At 45.5% G+C, this 6459-nt stretch overlaps 1 protein-coding gene across 1 annotated transcript in view; it reads left to right on the forward strand.

The window, feature by feature from the left end:
- LOC311138743 (NACHT, LRR and PYD domains-containing protein 12-like) overlaps positions 1-6459 on the forward strand; it is a gene marked incomplete at its 5' end in the record, with an annotated part of 452061 nt that overhangs the window by 178575 nt on the left and 267027 nt on the right. The window lies entirely within an intron of this gene.

Below are 6459 nucleotides of genomic sequence, written 5' to 3' on the forward strand. Positions count from 1 at the left end.
TGCTCGGCGCGAGTAGCGGAATACAACAGAATGTCATCGATGTAGACCACTACACCGTGACCAAGCATGTCCCGAAACACCTCGTTCACAAAGGACTGGAAGACGGATGGAGCATTCATCAAACCATAGGGCATCACCAGGTATTCATAATGCCCCGTGGTTGTGCTGAATGCCGTCTTCCACTCATCCCCTTCCCGAACACGCACCAGGTTGTACGCACTCCTTAGACCTAGCTTTGTGAAGAAGCGCGCCCCATGCATTGACTCGATCACTGAAGGAATGAGGGGGAGAGGATAACTAAATCTAATCGTCTCCTTGTTCAGTGATCGATAATCAATGCACGGGCGCAGACTGCTGTCTTTCTTCTTCACAAAAAATAAACTTGAGGAGGAGGGTGAAGTGGAGGGACGTATGTACACCTGGCCCAGGGACTCGGAGACGTATGTTTCCATAGCCTCCGTTTCAGCCTGCGACAGGGGGTACACATGACTCCTGGGAGGTACAGTGTCTACCCGAAGGTCTATCGCTCAATCCCCACCCCCCCCCCCCCGATGAGGTGCTAATTTAGTAGCACGCGTCTTGGAAAACACGTGCGCCAAATCGAGGTATTCGGGGGGAATGCGCACGGTGGAGGTACCGTCTGGACTTTCCACCATGGTTGCACCAACGGAAACATCTAGACACCTACCCTGACATTCATGCGACCACCCCGTGAGAGCCCTCTGCGGCCATGAGAAGATGGGGTTGTGGAGTGCTAACCAAGGGATACCTAATACCACAGAGAAAGCAGGAGATTCAATAATCGAAAAAATAACCTGCTCACAATGAGTCTCCTGGGTGATCATGGTCACCGGTATAGTGACTTCCGTAACAAACCCAGACCCTAATGGTCGACTATCGAGTGCTCTGATGGGGAGAGGAATGGAGAGGGGAACTAATAAAATGCATTGACGGCGTGCGAATGCCCTGTCCATAAAGTTTCCAGCTGCGCCTGAATCGACTAGCGCCTTACACTGGGGAACTACCATGTGATCGGGAAAATGGATAGGTAGGGTACAGTGCGCAACAGAGGGCTCTGAACAAGTGTGGGTGTTCGATACCTGGGGTGATGCGTGAGTGCCCTGCCTGCCGCCTCCCGGCCCAAAAGAACGTTGACTACAACGTGTGGTGTACTGTCCCTTCGTGCCACCAGAGTGGCACTGTCGCTGTCCTCCTCCGCTCTCTCGGCCGGCGGCTCCACCCAGCTCCATCGGCTCGGAATCCGAGTCGTCCGAGGTGGAAATGGGCAGACCCCTACCAGGACGTCCTCTTGCTGGGCAGGTGATCGAAGACCGCCCGAAAGAGGCGAGCGAAGTCCCTGTAGTCCTCCAACACGGCTCCTCCCTCGTTCCACACCGCGTTGGCCCACTCCAGGGCTTTCCCACAGAGGCAGGAAACGAGGACGGACACCTTCTCCCGCTCCAATGGCGCCGGTCTGATGCTGGCGAAGTAAAGCTCCAATTGGAGGAGGAATCCCTGGCACAGCGCCGCCGTCCCATCAAACGCCCGTGGTCGGGATATCTGGATCCCTCCGGGTGCTGGGGTGTAGATGGCTGGATCCGGTTGGCCAGCTGGTCTCGACAGATCGGGTCCTCTCCTCTCCAGGCGTTGGACAACCTGAAGAACCCGATCCATCGCTTCCCCCAAGCTGGCCAGCATCGTGGAATGCTCCTGGACCTGTGCCACGACTCCAGGCATGCGCTCTTCTCCCGCTGACTCCATAACGGGTGAATGATTCTGTGATGAGTGTGGTGAAAGGAGTCAGGCGCAGGAGGGTATTCACCGAATACAGAGTTTATTCCTTCGTTGACACACAAATGTGCTCCAATAGCAATCAACGAAACAGGCACAGGGGAAATAAACATCCCTGGCAATTACACTGTTGTGAGTAGCTCCACCGAGCTATATACTCTCACAATTAACAATCACCCACAAGGACAAGGGGGCAGAGGGAACACTTATACACAGACTAATTAGGGGATTAGAACCAGGTGTGTGTGATTGACAAGACAATTGTGATGATGATTGGAGCGGCAGTGGTTAGTACTCCGGTGACGACGAACGCCGAAGCCTGCCCGAACAAGGAGGGGAGGCAGCCTTGGCCGAAGTCGTGACACAAAGCACCCGCTGCTCGTTGAGAAGAGTAAGAACGATACGTGCTTTCACGTCAGAGTCTCCAAAAGTCTCCAATAACAACAGAAAAAGTTGCTAGATTTGTCGCTAGTCGCTTTTTTGAAAATGTGTCGCTAGAGGGGTCTGAAAACTCGCTAAATATAGCGACAAAGTCGCTAAGTTGGTAACACTGCGTACATGGATGACATCACTCTCACAACACCGCCTCTTTTTTGTCATATGGCACGCGGTGAACACCCTTTGCAAGCGCATTTACCAATAGAGTCAATACAGTAAATCATCAATCAATTTACACATCCAAAAAACAGACCCGGGAGCTGTCGTGTAGCTACACAGTGTAGGCTACATTTGGCAAAATTATAACAAATGCAGATTATGTTTAGCACAATTTATGCTCAGTAATCCTAATTAATAGAACAGTAGGAATTGAGGCACAGTTTCTTAATTTCTGATGTAGTTTATTGTTCTTTATTTATCACAGGCAATAATAATAATCCTAATAGTGCACTTTCATAAAAAAAAAAAAAAAAATAGACATTTCTTATTTAATCATTCTCATCATGTTGTTTTGTTCTACTGTGTATGGGGGGGGGTTACAGTTTTACAATCTTGGAATGATCAATAATGATGACAACAATAATCATATTGTGAGTACAGTGTGAATAAAGAATTAAGATATGGTTTCATACTTACTGTATACAATGGACAGAGACATGGGGAGGGGTGTGATTATATAAGGATGGGGTGGGGTTGAGGTATTTTCATCTGGATGAGAAGGGGGGGGGTTCAAGAAGATATACAAAGCGATAATGAGGGTGTAGGAGGGAGTTGGAGTGGTTGGAGAGAGAGGGGGCCATTTCGTTGTAAGATTCACCCACAATGGGGGTGAAACGTCTCCCCCTCATCCCATCGTGGTTTCGCTCTAGTTGTGTCTCCAGACAGTATTTCCCCTAGTTTTTGTTTTCAGGCGAGTCAAGGCCGGGCGTAAAAGCTCTCAGTAACAGCAACGTCCAGGCCCTCTGGCCTCAACAACAGCAATTGAAACCAATAGAAGCCAAACTCTTTTAGACATGGAGCAACAGAGCTAGGCAGGGAGAGGCCTACCCCACCTATACAACGGTAGGGGTAACACTGTCTCCCACTATCCCTCTCTCATTTTTAGCACAGGATAATGGAGAATGAAAGACTGTGGGGTCGTGGGTAAAACTGTCTTGTGCCACATCTCGCACCCATTTAAATGACCCCTGACCTCTGACCTAGCATTAGAATGTGGCGTGGGAGAGGATGAGGGCTCGGAGAGGTCGTGCACATACATACTCACACAGACACCGGACACATACACGGACAGGTCGAGCAAATATAACAGGCATGTACCTCCCTCCGTACGCATCATCTTAAGGCGGCCAAACTCATTCCTGGCTATGCAAACTCTTACTACTACTATTCTGTGCAGGACGGTGCTGGATTCATATGCCACCTATATTAATGCAGTAAAAAATAACATTCACTGTCATCATCACCTATGGGGCCACATTGCTTTCCGGTAGTGTCATGCAGCATTTCATTTGTGACTAGCTTGGCTAGCCTGGTTACACATTCACAATAGTTCCTGGAACCATGCTGGAAAGGACAATGTAAAAGTAAAATATCCAAGACTGCAGAGTACGGTTCAGGTCGGCACGATAGTAGGAAAATGGGTACATGATTCCTGACAAAAGTCCTTTAGTGAAGGGTGTGAGCTACAATGAGAGGTGAGTACTCAACTCAACAAGCTATAATCATGTTCTTTGCTGTGTGGAAGGGGAGTGAGACAAGCCCCAGGTAAGGAAATAGAGGAAGACTTCCTCCCACTCTTTTTGTTATCATGGTAAATGGCCGTTTCACACCAATGAAGTGTACAGGACAGCCGATATAGACAGAGAGTATGCTAAGTAAAGAGTTACAATAACCTACTGTTCTACGTCTCCTAGCTACAGAATCGCCGTGTTTGCTGTACGAGCAGCTGTGAGCTATGGTAGCAGTGTGTTGACTCTGACTGATATAAAGTGTGATGATGGCAGATGGGGACGTGGTTTACCGTCTTAGTTACTGTGTCGTGGTCACAGCCAAGGAATGGTGAGGCAGGGTGAGATTAAAGGCAGTGGCATGAAACAACAAGATGTCAACTGACAACAAGGGACTAGGGAGCGACTAGAACGAAACCAGCGTTTTCTTTTGGTACTCTGTGCAAGGGGAAGGGGTATGAGGGGGGTCGTAATGAAGGGGGGATGGGTGGAAATGTCAGTGGCCAAGGGCGAAGGGATGGTAGGGGGAAACTACTTTATTTGTTTTGTGTCTTTTAGGACAGTGCATTCCAATTTTAAGGTCCAGTTTTAACGTTTTTTTTTCTCTGAAAGTACAGGAGGGTTTCTGTTTTCGGAGGGTCCGTGTGTGTGTGAATACGGCTTGTGTTCTGCACGTGGGGTTGGGCCCTCAGTCAGTGTTTTTATGTGGTGTGTCCATATCTTTGTACCCTTAAGTAACAACATTCTAGCAGAGTATGACAGGGAAGGAATCTGAGATTACTACCCCCACCCTTTCCTGCTCTCCTCTGCTTTTTCAAGTGTCTATGAGATTATTTTTTATTTACTTCATGGAAGATTTTAATCTTTTTTGCCATCCCAGAAATTCCCAAAGCATCAAATCTATCCTTGGTTAATTTCTTAAAATCTGTTTTGTTTTTGTTTTGTTGCTTTAAATGGGAAATCATCTTCATTATACCAAACAAAGACAAATCAACAAAAAAGACACAACATCAAAAGGAGCTGGAAGGATTTTTGCAGCATTGGTTTCTAAAACATTGAGGAATTAATGGACAAGAGGTTGTTTTCTGTCTCGCTCTGGAAAAGACGGTTCAATCTGGTTTCAACTACAGCAGCCATTTTGTCAGTTTCAATGCTGTTCCAATATTCCAACAGAACTTTCCCCTCTATTCTTGTCAGCATCTTCCCTTTCCACTATCTTTCCTCTTTACAATATATAAATCAACAAATTAATATTAAATAAATCTATGACATAAATAAAATAAATAAATACTTTTACAATAGTGTTTTTTGTTTTTGACATTCACTTGGTTAGCGTTATCCTCCATTTTGTTGGCGGCAAACATCAAACTCATTTGCGCTCAAATCACATAAACAAAAGGAAAAAGGAAACAAAAAACGAAATGGATTTCATTCTTTTTTTGTGTGTGGTCTGTTTCTTTCCTCTCCTGGAAGTGTGCAGCGGTTTCAATGTTTTTCTCTCTGTCATCCTTAAGTCAAAGTCTCTCTTTTTGTTTCTTGAAATGAGCGTTTCTACCTCCTCACCTCCCTCCATCTTTCTGCTCTCTGAACAGAACAAGTCAGTTTAGGTGTATAGGGCCTTTTCAAAAGCTGCATCATTCAGTGCCCCATGTCGGCCATATTGGAAATGGAAGGGAGGGAGGAGGGTTGGTTGGTTTCTGTAGAAGACAATAATGGATGTGGAGGGCTTGGTTCAGTCCTCTTGGAATGAACACAACTGATGAAGGTAACTTGCTGTGAACTACAACATCTTCATCTTCCATTAAGCTGAAGTGAACTGAGCTCATCATTCAGAGGATCTACTGAGGGTTCCATTCATAGTATTAGAATTACTCGAATGATTCTAATTATATCGTTCTATTATCTGTTTTAAATCTCTCCATGTTCCAGATGTCAGTTGTAGTGGGGGCGTTGAGACTTTCTTCCATGCCTTGTCTGTTCTTTTTCTTCAACTTGGGTGATATCGGTAGAGATATCCGTTGCTTAATCCTCATTTAAAGGCAAGATGGTTTTCATAAGTTTGTTTGAATTGCATTTTAGGAATCATACAAGTGTGGTGCTTAGTTATAGAGAAAACAGATATTTGTCTTTATTTTGTTCATATAGCTGTATTGACATCTTTGGAGCTACTTGGATGCAAAGATGCATTTGGACGCTTCATTCTGATTTTGATGCAGTCTTCCTCATCATTATCTTAAATTCTACCATGTTTCTGTTCTCGTAACTTATCGTTACTGAGAATCCAGTGAAAGGACCCAACCTGTCTGTTTTCTTGATATCCACTAAATTGACTTGACCCGTAATATTTCACTCTCACTGACCCAAAAAGCGATGTTAGGTAAAACTTAAAAGTGGATCCGCGTCAACTGGGAAACACTGTTATAATTGTTGATATTATTTCTGAATTTTCACAAAGAGTTTTCATCTTATTGGTTGTAGAGCGGATAACTTAAAAAAAATCAAT

This window comes from Coregonus lavaretus, assembly GCF_964263955.1.
Source record: "Coregonus lavaretus genome assembly, chromosome: 2".
Classification (NCBI taxonomy): domain Eukaryota; kingdom Metazoa; phylum Chordata; class Actinopteri; order Salmoniformes; family Salmonidae; genus Coregonus; species Coregonus lavaretus.